Genomic DNA, 16,761 nt, shown 5'->3' with positions numbered 1-16,761 from the left:
CAGAATAAACACATACACAGACAAAAACATCCATGCCTCAGACCGCTCGACTAACGTGACCAGCTAGGGATAGCTTTAACTTTACCCTTTTATCACTCATAAGGTGACTTGTAGAAGTCAGTGGTTTAGGAGCGCATGCGCAGGAACAACGAAGGCGAGACCGTTATAGGCAAGCCTGATTCATACGTCACGTAATTGGAGACAGAACTCATTCAACCATTAAACTAAGAGGCCCGCAGATATGTTACCTCGGTAAGATACAGGGCGGATATACCTTCTGACCGGAAATGAACCGAAGAAGAGAGGAAGGTGCACAGCAATCAAATGGGGTGACTTTCTGAGCCAATTGTCCGCTTGGAGGAGTTTAACTTAATCCCTTAAGTAAACGCCTAACTCAAGTTTATGCACTTGGTAACACTCCGCCATTTGCAGTTAATGCATAGGAACTGAAGTGGAGGGCGACGGGTAAAGTGGAGAAGATGAAACTCTGGATCTCACACCTGTCGCTACGAACAGTATTGTCTCCTGGGACATGAAGCAGTGTAGTCTATATTTCACCGACGTTTCGGAGGAACGTACTGGATACATATTCAGGGTAAAAGGGCATAAATTCTGCGTGATGTCTTTCTGCTTGCTTGATTATCTCGCTCGTCAACCCTGAAGATGGTTGCAATGCGTATGTCATTGAACTTCTACCAAACTACACGCATTCACATCTCAGAAGAGAGTATTGTTTTTTTTATTATTATCTTATTGGGGCGAGACTGAATCCGCTTGGTACTGCGACCACTACTGGCCTATTGTACCAACCCCAGATGATAGATGATGATGATTGTGGAATGAAGACTGACAGGGGAAACTGAAGTACCGTGAGAAGACCTGCCCCAACGCCACTTTGTCCACCACAAAACCCACATGACCTGATCCGGGCTGGAACCCGAGCCGCCGCGGTTGGAAGCCAGCGACTAACCGCCTGATATGGCACGGCCTCAGAAGATAGCAAATGTACTGTTTATTAACGTGACTGGCTATGAGATGGAAACCGGGGTTCGAGTTCCGGTAGGGATATTTCGAGTGTATTTGCTTTCATACATGAAATTTTTCGAGCTCCGGGCACCCTCCCCCCACGAAGAAAAGACAGATACACATATCGGCCAGATGATCTACAGATTAGAGTCTCATATTGATGGGAGCCTGAAAATATACGCACGAAATATCGTTTTTAGTTTAATTTTTTATTTATACCGCGTTTTCTTCTCTTTCGTGAAGCTTTCAACACAACTATGTAACGGAAGATTTGTCCCCTCGCTTAAAGTAGCGTCACACCATGAAGGCATGTAAAGAAGTGGCTATATAACTCCACACAGTCTTAATCTTGTCACTAAGTGGAGGTGCGTGGTTAGTTTTACTCCCCGGGAAAGAGACACCAGTATCTATAGTACAGGAGACTGGTTAGGTCCGTGTGCTGTGGAGAGGAGATATATTTCTTGCCCCTGTCGGAAACAGAATCCAAAACATCCGACCATCTAGCAGGTAGCCTAGTTCGTGTACTGACTGAGCTATTCCCTGCTGTTCTCCGGAATAAAGTAATAATGTACTGACGTAATGGTAAACATTTTCAAATTTAATGAAATACAGAAATTACTGTGCTTAGCACCTGCTCTAACACTCTAACAGCGTGTTGTTATGGGTTCTATTATTGTAGTAAAAGAAAAATGTAGCTATTATTTCCATATAAAGATTTAACCGGTTGGCATTATTGAGTTTTTGCTATTTTCCCATCGTCCGATATTCTGAAGAGCACAGTGTTTCGGAACCTGGATTTGTTTCCGTCCTCAGGTGAAGAGGGAGATATCTACTCTGTTGGTTCCGTTAGAAAGACACCTCTAGACGTGTAGCTGTAGTTATGCTGACATGCGTTCTCCATTGGTTGAGGTTACCTCATTCTAAGGGACCCAACAGAGTAGGTATCTTCCCCCTCACCTGTGGATGGAAACACATCTAGTTTCCGAAACACTGTGCTCTTTAGAAAGCCGGACGATGGACCAAGTCCAAATAAACACAGCAGCCCTAAGTACTATACGTCATTGTCAGAGCCCTTTAGAATCAGCAAGTTGGTCTGAAGGTTTGGTGTGTTTTCTGTAAGATATTTTTTGAAATTTTCAATGTCATTAAATGTATTTCATGTTCAAAATAATGTGTAAGCATCATTTCGACGACGGCCATACCATTATGAAACATCGGTTCTTTTCCAGTCACAGAAGTTAAGAAACATTGGACGTGGATTACAAAATAATATGTCTTTGCACGCTCAAACACTAAAATTCTGGGTTCGAATCCAACTCAAGGCACGTATGCCTGCATGCCTGCTTTTGTTACGTAACGGCCTTGCGACGGTAAAAAGAAGAAGAATAAGAAGTGCCATCATTAAATGGCTAAATTATTAGTTCTGTCTTGTATCTTCATCACTGAACGATCTTAGGATTAATGTTTTAGTATTGCCAGCTACATTCTTATTCATATCAACACAATAAATTAATTTGTTTTGGCATCTCTAATGTCTAACAGGGTGTAGAGCCCTACGAATGTCTCTGTAACGCCATCTATCCGGCAGTATGCCCTAACTTCACAAACTGCCGTCATGCTTCTGTGTCGCTGCAGTTTTGTACTACGCCACGGTTCACGGAAATAGACGAAGTGACATCGGAACGGATCGGGCGGAAGTGGACAGTGTGTGTAACATGTGGAAGTTTGTGGTTGAAGGTTAAAGTGTGTACTTCATTTTTACCCAAGTTTACGTGATTTTAAGAAAAAGTGAAGGATATAGTGCAAATTGATGTTATTGTGCGTTGTAGTAATTGGAGTTTAAGGAACCAGTGTCAGTTATAAAACAGTAGAGACCTGTAACAGTCGAAATGAGAGGGAATCATTAACTTTCCCGCTATTCCACCAACATGGCAGGTTAATGAAGGTAAGGTAACACATGAATCTGTATCATAATATTTGTAAGTTTATGTGTTATATACAGCAGAAATTCATGTGGATATAAGAACATATTTTAAATCTGCAATGTCTAGACCGGTTCTGGGACCCACCCAACCTCCTATCGAATGGGTACCGGAGGTAAAGCAGCCAGGACGTGAAGCTGACCACTATCCTCCAACTTGTACGGAGTTCAAGTAAACGTGGATCTGTACATCCACTCCCCCATACGCCTTCATGGTGTAGCACTTAATTAGTTAAGCACAGGAACAGCTTTACCTTTTAATGTAAATACTGCAGTACTGACAGGGATTAGGATGTATAGATAATGGTTTATTGACCTGTGGTTCGCGACACCGACGGGGTCGCCAAGTTCTGACGAATTATTCGAAATATAAGTATACTCATTACACCAGAAATAAATGTAAACTGTAAAAAAATCACTGTTCAGACCTGTTGTCATATATAAAGTGAAAGTAGGGCTCTGACGAAATATGATGAAGGTAACTAGCTAACTGACTGACTAACTAACAGACCAACCGACTTACTTACTAACTAACCAACCAACCAGCCAGCCAAGACAACAGTCAACCAACCAATCAATCAACCAATCAACCAATCCAATCAAGTATTTCTTATTGCTAGTGGGGTGGGGCTAAGTCCCTTGTACTCCGGCCACTTCTGGCCTATTGTACCAGCCCCAGATGACAGGTGAAGGTGATTGTCGAGCAATTGGTGGAATAAAGATAGGCAGGGGAAACCGAAGTACTTGGAGAAAACCTGCCCCAGCGCCACTTTGTCCACCACAAATCCCACTTGACCAGACCCGGGATCGAACCCGGGCCGCCGTACCAAGTAACTAAGCAAGCAAGCAACCGACTGACCGAGAGACCACCCAATTGTTTATGTTCCTCCCTTAATGTTAGAGACCAAGTATCACACTCATAAAAAACCGTGGGCAAAATTATATATTTTTTTGTATATTCTGGTTTTTACAATTTTTAAGCACCAGACAAGAAAATAAAAGGTTCTGGGCTGAATGGTTACAAGCATTACCCAAATTCAGTATCCTATTAATTTCCTCCTGAATCAAATTTTGATTTGTTACCGTCGTTCCAAAATATTTAAACTGTGCCACATTTTCAAAGGATGTGTTAGTTATTTTAATCTCGTGATTTTGCCTTGCGTTCTGGTGACGAGACAGCAACATATACTTAGTTTTCTCTTAGTTTACTTCTAGACCCACTTTTTTCCTAGCTTCAAATACATTTTCTATATTCTTCCTTATGGTATCCGTGTTACCTCACAAGAGATTTACATCATTAACATAGACCGGCGGCTGATGTGTTCTGTTTAATTTCAGCCCCACCAAGTTTACTTGAACCTTCCTAATGACATATTCTAAAGCAAAGTTGAAAAGCATTGGCGATAAAGCATCTCCTTGTTTTAGACCATTCTAGATAGGAAAATATCAGATAAATAATTACCTATACGGACCTTACTATATGTTTCATTTTAACACATTTTAATCAGCCTAACTAGTTTCATGGGTACCCCAGACTCTATCAGAATATTGTACAATACTTCCCTCCTAACTGAATCATAGGCTTTCTTGAAGTCTACGAATAACTGTTGAGCCGTCTCATTGTACTCCCATTTTTAATCCAGTGTCTGATGAAAGATCTGCTCAGTAGTTAATCTGTTACATCGAAACCCACACTGATAATTCCCAATTTTATCTATATATAGATTTAACCTTGAGAGAAGAATATTGGGTAACATTTTGTATGAAGTTGATAACAGTGATATACTACAGTCAGTTTTATCACCCTTCTTGTAAATTTGTACAATAATACCCCCCTTCCACTGATCATGAAAGAGTTATGGAACCAAAAGTAATTGTGAGGTAAATATTAAAAAAAATATAAGGCTCCAGTAATAAGATAGGAGCATGGCTAATTGTGTACAACCATGACTCATGCCAATTTCATGAAGGACCCAACATCAAAGTGGTGAAGGCAGGGAGACTGGGGTGGCTGGGGAATGTATATAGAGTACAGGGGAAAAAAATCCTTGCAAGAAAGTAACATTCGTGAAGATGGAAGACACTAGAAGAGTGAGGAGCCCCCCCATGGGGTGACTTGATGGTCTTGAACACGTTATAAGGAATCTCTAAATTAGAAACTTGAAGGAGAAGAAAATGGCGCCGGAAAGGGGCCAGTGGTGAGGCGTCGTTGTGGAGGGGTGGGGTCAAGGCCCGAAAAAGGCTATAGATCCATGCACAGACTTGTACTTGCAGGTGTTTCCGCAAAATGTAGCTGCTGCTGATGAAATATTTCGGAAGTTTTTCGTAACTGTACAGGAACATTTTATATCTTACTTTAGGTGTAGAGAGGCTATAAAGTTATTTAGGTTCCTGCTGTCACCGTACAGCCTGATAGGGACCTGCAACAGTGTGCAGAACTGCACTTTTCGTGACTGTACAGGAACATTTTACAGCTTACTGTAGGTGTAGAGAGGCTGTAAAGCTATTTAGGTTCCTGCTGTCACTGTACAGCCTGATTGAGACCTGCAACAGTGAGCAGAACTGCATTTTTCATGACTGTACAGGAATATTTTGTAGCTTACTGTATGTGTAGAGAGGCTGTAAAGCTATTTATGTCCCTGCTGGCACCGTACAGTCTGGTAGGGACCTGCAACAGTGTGCAGAACTGCACTTTTCGTGACTGTACAGGAACATTTTATAGCTTACTGTAGGTGTAAAGAGGCTGTAATTATATAACAAACTTATGCAGGCAACAAGCAGAAATCATATAAAATCACGGTAATGAAAATGTTCGCAATATTGGACAAGGCGAAGCCCGACATAGAAAGTACAAGAGGCTTAAACTTGGCGGCGGTAAAGCATACAACCGTTCAAGTGACTAGACTGCCGTTGTAGCGGAAGCTACTAGAAATAGGGCATAATCTGCTCTACTGAACGTGAACTGATAGAGGCCTATTTTATATACATTTATCAAATGTAAAATATAAATATCCTTTACATTATGACAAATGACTTACTACTGCAGACAGTGACACTGATAAAAGACAGACCCATCCTCTCGTCAGAGAGGGCGCCCCGCAATATCAAGGCAGAAACTGTCAAACAGTAAAAGATATCTGGTCATAAGCCCCAGACTGGGCTCGAGACCAAGACTGACTGACTGACCTACCGACCGACCGACCGACCGTCAGTCGCAGGGCATGTAGCACGAATTGTAAGCAGAGTAATGCATATAGGATAATGGTGGGAAATCCAGAAGGAAAGAGACCATTAGGAAGACCAAGGCGTAGGTGGGTGAACAATATTAAAATGGATCTTAGAGAGGTGGGATGTGTTATATGGACTGGATCGATCTGGCTCAGGATAGGGACCAGTGGAGGGCTCTTATGAACTCGGTAATGAACCTTCGGGTTCCGTAAAATTTCGGGAAGTTCTTGAGTGGCTGCACAACTGGCAGCTTCTCAAGAAGGACTCAACTCCATGAGGTTTGATAGTTAGATCAGGGCTGTGGCTCACCTCAGGGGACGGTGACATGAGTATGAAGCAATTATTGAATTTTAAATAGCAGTGAGAAAATACATGAAACTCTGAGAAATATCTGTTGCAGTGCTGTTTTGTTCGTCATGAATTTAAAACGAAATAACACGGTATTGAACTCGAGGCTGAGCGGTGAGGAGTCATGCAGCAGGCATATGAAAGTGTCAGGCTGGATAGGAATTCAGTTTGCCACTGCTGCATGCTGGCTTTCCAACTGTGGGTACAGTAATCCACCTGTAGGCACAGTCTGATTGCGGTAGGGGCGTCACACTCACCAGCAAATTGGATTTTTATAATTTTCAGAATTTTTAATTTCGCTTTCCTGTGAAATGTCAGACCATCTTCGATAACTTCACATTAATGGAATATCAGAACCACGAAAGAGTTTCTAACACAACAATTTTTTTTTCTGTGGCATAATTAGGCCTACGCTGTAAGGTAAAGCTATCCCTGTAACAGGCCGTAGAGGCCCATAGGGCTGTGAGACGTCGAGGCTCCCACATTTTCTAGACAATCGGCTCATAGATGGCGGTGAGGTCAGCCTTACGCACCGGCCTCCCTTTACCCTTCAGGAAGATTCCTGATACTCATTTCTGTTAGAGGTTGAGTCGACCCCAGGGCCATAATGCGGCTGGAAGGATAAGGTCAATTGAAAAATCCACCTAATCGGGACTCGAACTCGCGACCTTCCAGCTTGTAGCATAGTGCCTCAACCAACTACGCTATCTCGTGCCCTCTGCCTACGCTGTGGTTCATGTAATTTGTTAGACATGGGTGAATGTTTTAGAGAACTTGATGCTTCCATCTCCAGAAATTCTTACTCTTCTGCACTGGAAATGGATCCAGAACATTGGTGCACACGCACCAAATTACGTGACGTCACATTTCACGTATTTATCAGTTGCGCAAGTCTACTTGAACACTAAATTTCAGGCCTATATTCACGAGGCGCTCGGTTTTAAGTTCAACCGTGACACCGGTCATCGTGACATATTTCATGGTTTTGCTCAGTCTATCCTGGTAATTGAATAATGAATTTGGGAGGATTTGGGGAGAGATTGGTGCTGCTTAATTTAAGTTAATATCCCTGTATTTGTTTGGATGGACTGAGGAAGACTACGAGAACCCTCAGTCAGGATTGTCTATGATCCGGTCAAGATTCGAACGAGTGACATCTCGAATACAAGTCAGATGCTTTGGGTCAACTTGCTTTGTTATTTGAAACATATATGTACTCCTAATCTAGCTCTTGATTGGAAGGTTTTTGCTGAATATTGTTTTAATCTTCATTGATTGGTTCTAAGTAGAACATCGTTCTAATGCCCTAACCATTAACTGATAGAATGTTGGTTTCATGAAGCATAAACCTGAGGGTGTTACGTAGCAAATCAGGAAGATTCATTCCTGTGAAAGCACAGGTCAGTCCATGTTTCTCTAACGACCGTTTTCTGAAAGACCTCAGAGCCTTTGATGCGGTATACCAACCCCTGATCCTGGGTATCACTTTCCTATGTATAGACGCTAATGGCCATTAAAGCAGAGGTATAAACTGTTACCTAATCAAAGAGAGGTACGTTTTTAACTACTGTAATTCCCGTTAAAAATTAAACAGAAAGCCTCTCTGATAAGTTTCCTCTTCTGGGATATAACACTGTGTATTTCGTTGAAAATCAACCGATTTTTCAGAGAAACATGTCATTTTCATCTTCAAGGTTGAAGAATGAATTAAGAAAGATACAAGCATGATGGAGGAAAAATTGTCTTCATACATTCTATCTTGGTTCATCATAAATTCTGATTTAGAGTGATATAAATTACAGGTTATTTTCTCTTTTTTGAATAGACTCCTGACATAAAATTTAGTTGAAAACTCGCAAGTAGTTTCCCATTATGGGTCCATTTTATGCCGTGCTTCTAATAAATTTAGGCCTACATTTATCGTATAACTGCACACGCGGTGTAAGGCATGAACCGTCTTCGCTCGCTCGAACATTGGGATCGTGGTTTCGAATCCCACTGAAGACATAGATTTCTTTTTGCGTTTATTCTGTGTTTATGTGTTTGTGTGTGTATGTAGCGGCTTTGCGACAGGCTGATCGCTCGTCCAAGGAGTCCTACCGACTATGTAAAAAAGATTACGACACTTAAGAAGAGGCCAGGGCCCAACAATGGGCTGTAAAGCCATTGTTGGTATGAATGAAAGAATTTATCGCTATAATATTTGAAGTATGAATTTTTACTACAGATTTAGAAATCCAGTTTGTGCCTCAAGGGAAAAGAACACTCCGTCTCCGTTAAAGGAGATCAGTTGACGCCGTTTGTACGAAACACGATATATTGTGTGAGGAGAATATATAAATTTTCTGGCTAGTAATAGTATTGTACATAAAGTTACCACTTGCCTCGAAAGGAATAATTGAGAGGTTAACTTATTGAGTGTAATTGTCTCAGTATCGACCAAGCTGGCTCAATCAGTAATCCCCACTTTGACATATTGGGGAAGCTACCGGTTCGAATTTCTTCCGAGACACTGAATACCTTGGCCGAGATTTTTCGTGGTTTCCCTCAGTCTTTCATGAAAACACAGGGATAATAGGTTACCATCACTTAGAGCACTACGGTTTCCTACAGCATCTTTTCGAACCCATGATTCCCTAACATCCGAACATTCAGCTCAATGTGGTTACTGACAGCACCGATAAATAAGCTACTCCAAATAAATAAAATATCTCCAAAAAACTCCGTGGTTCAATAGTGGCAGCACGGTCTAAGGTATGAAATGTCCTCACCCGCTCAGACACTGGGATCTTGGGTTCGAATCTCACCCAAGGCATGAATGTTTGTCTGCGTTTATTCTGTATGTTGTGCTGTGTAGGCCTTGTNGGTTCAATAGTGGCAGCACGGTCTAAGGTATGAAATGTCCTCACCCACTCAAACACTGGGATCTTGGGTTGAAATCTCAGCCAAGGCATGGATGTTTGTCTGCGTTTATTCTGTATGTTGTTCTGTGTAGGCCTTGCGACAGGCTGATCCCCAGTTCAAGGAATCCTACTGACTGTGTATAGGATTAAGAAACTGAAGTGAAAGGAGCGACAGAGATAGATTGATAGATTGGTTTTATTAACATTTTAGGTTCATTGTTGCCTTCTTTTCTGTCTACTTTTCTTGTCTTCTCATTTCGCCCTTCTTCCTCATACGTTTTCTCCTTTTGTACCTCCTCAATTTTCCTTTCTCATTCTCTTTTCTTCCCTCTTGTTATCCTGTTTGTCCTCTCTGTTTTCTTATAATTATCCTCCTGTCTCCTTCCTCTTCTCCCTTTTTGTGGGATATTTTACAACGCTGTCAGTATCTCAAGCTGTATATCGCTAAATTGTAGGATGGCGGCTGGATGATGAATTGGAAGGAATATGTCATGGCCTAATCAAGATACTATCCCGCCATTTGCATGGGGGGACTGATGAATACCACGAAAAGCATTAGATCAGTCGGTGCCCCTTGCGAGACTAGAACCGAGCACCCCAGTTTGGGGCATTACTGCTGCGCTAACTTGCTCGGCTGCTTTTTCTTTCGTCTTTTCTTCTTCCGCTTCATCTTTCCCTCCTTCTGTTATGCCTCTTCGCCTAATTTTTTTCATTTTCTCATTTTCATTCTCTTCCTCCATATTAAAATCCCTCTTTGTCTCTCACCTTTCTCTTTTCTTCTTTGTCTTCTCTCTTCATCTTCCTCATTGCACATGTTCCTCCTTCCTTTCCTTAATTTGTTCTTCTTTTGTTCTCTCTCTCCACCTCTTCCACTTTTATCTCCTCTTCTGCGTCTGCAGTGTCCTGATCTTCGTGGCTGTGCATGAGGGAACAGGCACTGGCGGAGTGATACAATGCAGCATAAGTCGAGCCACTTATATTAACTCACTTCAACCTACTAGACAGTGACGTAATATCATCACATTGAGTTCACACCTGCCTCAATTTTATGTCACTCATGGTACAGTAATCATTTAATAGCCTGGCCTCTCTCCGGTTTAGTGTGTCACGTCACTAACTGACGTCATAAACAAATTTTACGGTTATTTTCAACTACATTTCTAATAACTCATTTCTACTTTGATATTAAATTTCACGTACTAAACCGTGGAGTGCTGACGTCACTGTAGCGATGAAATCGCGTTTCATATCCAGGAATTGTAGGTACGAGTATATTGGACATGTGAATGTCGTATCCAGCCAGTTATAAAGCGAAACGCAATCATCTGAAAATGTCATACCTTTGTTTCACAGACGGAAAAACTGCGTTGTTAACCCTTACCTCGTTACACACGTGCAGCGACCTTTCAGGTCAGGATATACAATATTTATTGCCAGTGAAACATGACCCACAAGTTCAAAGTAAATTTCTTTAAAACTAGAGGCTTCCCTTCTCATACTCACAGATTCAGTCATAACATCCAATATTGAAAGAATACAAAATACAGATTTCAATCACTTTTTACTATATGAGTATTTTTTCATGAAAATGACGGCACTTAACGATAGAGAGACTATTGTCGGCAGAAAAATATATTGGTAGAATTGGTACTACTTGCAACCAGCGTCCAACTAGTATCGGCCTTCTGCATTACCATAATCTTGTCCTAATCCTTCCAGCCGCACTATTGACCAGGCGTCGACTCAGCCTCTAATAGAAATGAGTACCAGGAATCTCCCTGGATGTAAAGGGCGGCCGGTGCGTAAGCCTGACAACCTCACCGCCATCTTTGAGCCGATTGTCTAGAAAATGTGGGAGCCTCGATGTCTCACAACCCTATGGGCCTTCACGGCCTGTTACAGTGATAACTTTACTTTCTTATTACCATAATCTCACGCAGGATCGTGACGATTTTATGATATAGAGAGCCACAATAGTATGATTATAATTTAAACGTTATATATGCATGCATAAATTTAAGATTTTTTTTACATGTGAACCAGAATTAAGATCGTTAATGCCAGGAGAAAAATCTTTCACACGTTTGTCGCACATTCAGAAGTGTCTAGTTCGAATACCGGAGAGAAATCTTTTACCGAACAAGAAAGTAATAAACTGGACAAAATATTTCTCTCAAAAAGAGCAAGAAGCAAGAATTGAATATCAAGAAGTAAGGAGTGGTGTTTTCTACGCGGTCCGTGCCGAGGTGTTAGAGCCAGGACAGGTCTGTAGCTTAGTCAGTTGTGGCACATTCGCCAGCCGGTAGGGACGTCAGCAGAGGACATTGTGCAGTAGTGAGAAGACGAGTGCATGAATTAGCGAGAGCGTTGTAATTACTTGTAATCACCATCTGTAAGTGGTCACTAAATCCAGTCACCAGTGCAAACCGCGTCTGTTGTCACTCTATCACGTGACAGTATCTTCTTCCTCGATGATTGCATTTTTCTACTGTCGTAGATACTCTGCTATCCTACAGCTTGTCCACATATGGTCTAATCTCGTCTGTATTTCTTGGTATCTTCTGCAGTGTTGGCTGAACAGAGTATCCGTAATTGTTTCATCGTGCTTTTTGTCTCATAACGTATATCCAGCAATTGGCCAGAATACTCTGATCAGCTTTCCTGCAGTCATCTTGTTTATAGTCGTATTTTCCAGAATCAGTATTTTTATATAAGCAGAAGAGGAAGTTTGACTGTTATTCAGTGAAGTTTTAACTGAACCTCTTTCGACATTTTTTTCTGCAGTTGTTTCATAAAATTGATCCATTTATTTCATTAAAATTATTTACTGTATTTCCAAATTCATATTTATACAATTGAAGACTATATTTCTGAAGTACTAAAAGTGGCCAACGTTATACAGTTTTAAAGCAATTCATCCCTCAAGAATTTATGATTAGTTTCGTCACATAAATTTAATTTAAAATAATTAATTTATTTGCAATTCGTAATAAAAAATAAAATGGAGTGCGTATTTCCGCTCTTGTAACGTTTCGTGTGATCCTCTAATCTCTTCACACATCAGTTGGCGTTGCTAACGTTAATGGGCTTCATTCTAGCTACGTTATCATCCACGTGCTTCTGTATGGCAGATAACATTTCGCTGCGCTCTAAGATGCACTCGTGCATGTACATCCACAAGGAAACACAGTTCATTTATAGATACGGTCTTACGCGACGCTTCACATAGAAGTTCGTCTGTTTCCGCTTGTAATGATTACTGTACCAATTAAAGGGTTTGGGACATAAAGGATATATATAACTCAACACTTATAAACTTATGGATAAACGAAATGAAATTATAAACGGACACTGCCGAGATAGTATCTCGCTTAGGCTAATACCTCTTCCCTCCGTTTTTGTTCTAATTTATCAGTCGTCTCTCATAGCTTCATTCGGCGCTGTGCATTAATCAGTCTACCAACTTCCATACCATGTTGATAACGCGGGTTCTCGTCCCATAACTGAAGTTAAGCAATATTGGATATGGTTGGTACTTGGTTGGGTGACCGATTGGGAACACCACATGCTGTTGGAATTTTTGGGAGCCGGGATAGCGCATTCGGTATAGCGACTGGCTACTGAACAGTTCGAGTCCCGATAGGTTGAAGAATTATCTTTCCTTCACGTCGTCCAGATCGGTTCTGGGGCCCACCCAGCCTCCTGTTCAATGTTTACTGGGAGTAAAGCGGCCGGAACGTGAAATTGAGCACTCACCCCAACTATTGCCGAGGTCAAGAAAACGTGGATCTATATATCCACTCCCCCATACGCCCTCATGGCGTAGTGCTTAATTAGTTAAGCACAGGGACAACTTTACTTTATTTTACTTTTACTGACAGCGTTAGAAAATAACCCATAAAAAGAAATAAACATATGAATATGCTCTTTGGGAAAGACGGTGAATTTTTTATGTTAAAACTGGTGGTATATATAGTAACCGCGTCGCTTTAACGCAGAAACTTGCATAGGGTGGTTTAAAACGTCCCTTATCACTGCAATATGTTGCCATGGGTGTTTTTATATGCTGTTATGAACGCCGTGGATTGTCGGCAACCGTTCCATGCATCGGTGTCAGGCGGATAAGCTAAATGCAGTCTTGTAGGCACTCCCATAACGCCGCAGATCCGCAAAAAAGCTTCTTGGAGGAAAGATTTAGTTTGCCAGCCACTGCAGGGGGTCCTAGCGTCTTGCCTGGAATTAATCGTACATATCACAGTGCATGTGTTCAGTTAATCACCAGGCCATGGAGACGTATTGGGGAGTGGACGTATAGCTCCACCATTCTTGACCTCGGTATTTGATGGAGGTGAGTGCTCAACTTCACGCACCGGCCGCTTTAGCCCGGGAAAAGAGTCAACGTTATCCATTGGATACGAGGTTGGGTGGGCCCCAGGGCCGTTCTGGGCGTTGTGAAGTAAAGGGAAACTTCTTGCTCCTGCCGGGAATCGAACCCAGGCCGACCGAGCTATCCCGGTTATCTTCCCGTATGTATGCACATTATATTGCATGGGGTTTGATGTTGTTATGGGATGATGTTGGGTTGTACATTCTCGGAGCCTACCCCCCACCCCTCTCTTTTATTCTCAAGGGAGAGAAGAGGGTTGAAGGGAGGAAGGGCGACTCCCTGAAGTATTATATTATGCTAGGTTTGCAGTCAGTTTGTGTGACCGAATGCATTATGTGCTGTATATGTGTCCTATTGTGAAACTGTGTTGCAGGAATAGTTCATGCTCTGTTGGTAGGCCAGCAGCGGTTGTCTTGGAGACCAAGGAAAATTATTTGCTTGTTATTAATTTTAAATAAACGTGAAGTTATGTTGAAGATAATTATCATTATGAGTAACGTACAAAGGTAATTTGATTCTGTTCTTAATTAATTGACCGCCTCTGTGGTCTATTGTTAGAGCCCCTGGCTATAGATCCAGAGGTCCCGGGTTCGATTCTCGGCGCTACCAGATTTTGTGAGAAGTAGTGAGTCTGGAACGGTGTGCACTCAGCCTCGTGAGGATAGTTGAGGAACTATTTTAAGGAAATAGCTGCTCCGGTCTAGAAAACCGAAATTAAAGGCCATTGGGATCCGTTGTGCTGACCACGCTACACCCTCTGTTGGATCTGCTAATTGTTTACATTTCTGTGAATGTGCTTGGCTACCATTTGAGACCTGGTCACTATTTACACTCTACATGCCAGTGACGGTCCCCTGTTTTAACCCCGGTTTTAATTTAAATCTATTATTGTGATTTATGCACTCTCTTTTCATTATATTTGTTAGTTTATTCTGCGGTTATATCAGAGGTTTAAGTGATTAAAATAGCGTTTGTCCGCCGATTTCACGCAGAGCGCTCAGTCAATAACGCATATGAAAGTACTAACTGTATCGCTTCTAAAATGCTCGCGGTAGTGTGAAAGTTATGTGCCCATTTGATTTATTTGTTTGTGGTTTTGCTTTGGTAAAGATCGAAGCTCTGTGCATATGGCACATGGCGGTGGAAAACAGCTGAATTATAGAAGATATGTTAGTTAGGAGCGTGGAAGGGGGTAGACGACGAGGAAGGGTGATTTGTAGACTAAAGTCTGTACGCCACTTGCAAACACCGCGACAATTCCGGGACCCTAGCGGCCATATTGTGGGTGTCTTCCACTGCAAGGCTGTCTAGCAAATGGTTCCTCTAACCGGGTTAGTACTTTCTTTTTCAAATGTATGGTCGTAAGAGGAGATTTAATGCACCGATAATACCAGTTTGCCGCAATAATGTACAGCGGGTTCGAATTAATACACAGACGTACATCTCCCAGGTTGGTAAAGAGCGAATTGACTCAGACGATTAATTTCTCTGACACTTATTCTGGAAGTTCTTGGTTTGAATCTCTATCCGGACACTGTACTTCCTGACTGGGGTGTTCATGATTCTTCTGAGTCCCTTCAGACGCGTGCTGGGACAGTACATTGAAATATATCACGACTGTTTCCTTCCACATGCTTTCCAGTTTATTATCATGTGATCATCCCGTCATTCGGCGGCTTATGCTGACAGCGTCGTTAAATAAACAACAAATGACAAAATAAAAATGTTATTATTAATGCCATCTAATTGTTATGATTAGACCGCCTCTGTGGTCTAGTGGTCAGAGTTCGTGGCTACAGATCTAGAGGTCTCGGGTTCGATTTCCGGCGCTACCAGATTTTCTGAGAAGTAATGGGCCTGGAACGGGGTCCGCTCAGCCTCGTGAGGATGATTGAGGAGCTATTTTAAGGAAATGGCGGCTCCGGTCTAGAAAACCGAAATTAACGGTCGTGGGGGATTCATTGCACTGACCACGTGACACCCTCTATCCGCAAAAGTTGGTATTAACTTTGCCGACAAGCTGCGGTCGCTCTGTCGGTATAGTTCGCTTGCGGACTACAGACCACGGAGTTAATACCTTCACCTCTGATAGTGATATTTATTAACGATTGTTTTATTGCTATGCGCAGACCACGATACTAGTATATAACAAATGATGGGCTGAGACGTATGAATGAATGTATAAGGGGTGGGCCTTCTCGGCCCTTGCACCGCGACCCAAGAGTGATCTATTCTGCTTGGGCTGAGAAGTAAGTTGTTCACGATATACCTCATAGTAGAAAACGAAGTCCCATTTTTTAGAACCGCTGGGCTAGATGATAAAATTTCATATACTTCTAGAGGTTAAGGAACTGGTACAGATTTTAAAATTTAAAATTGCTGTAGGAAATCCCCAAAGGCTTCCCCCCCCCTCAGAGGGCTTAGCGCGCACATACTAAATGTAGAAACTGAATTATGAAATAGCGCATTGCCCTCAAGACTACAGAGTTCCGTTTAATACAAAAGCATGAATCGGTTCATCTATATTCAGAGTTTCCTCTCACACGGACTCAGTTCCGCTGGACCAGAACTTGGAAATATTCAGATATGGATAACACTGCGATATATACTCTGAGTTACTCGCCGCTATCAACAGAATGCGCAGTGGATCTGGTCGAGTCCATTAACTGAGTTCGCGATATTAATGTATGTGGATTAATCACGGGTGTGGGAGTCGCCCATATGGAATCGAACGCTGGCCGATCAACGCGGACCACTGCAGCTCCAACGCCCATTGGTTTTCGAACCGTTGGCGATAACGTACCTCCGACACAATAGTCGTCAATCATAGTCTAGAAACCATCAGCTGCTACGCAACGGCTCAGTAATCAGGTTTCCATGGAAAGGGA

The 16,761-nt window shown here is 42.1% G+C and overlaps 1 protein-coding gene across 1 annotated transcript in view; it reads left to right on the top strand.

Annotated features, from left to right (window-relative positions):
- The first annotated feature begins 2,711 nt into the window (after positions 1-2,711).
- Positions 2,712-16,761, top strand: part of LOC111862502 (dipeptidase 1) — a 423,388-nt gene continuing 409,338 nt past the window's right edge. The window contains exon 1 of the mRNA XM_023847973.2: positions 2,712-2,971. The gene's annotated coding sequence lies outside the window, so the exon portion shown is untranslated. The remainder of the gene's footprint in view (positions 2,972-16,761) is intronic.

Source organism: Cryptotermes secundus, unplaced genomic scaffold (genome assembly GCF_002891405.2).
Source record: "Cryptotermes secundus unplaced genomic scaffold, Csec_1.0 scaffold816, whole genome shotgun sequence".
Lineage (NCBI taxonomy): Eukaryota > Metazoa > Arthropoda > Insecta > Blattodea > Kalotermitidae > Cryptotermes > Cryptotermes secundus.
This window is presented reverse-complemented; position numbering and strand designations above follow the sequence as displayed.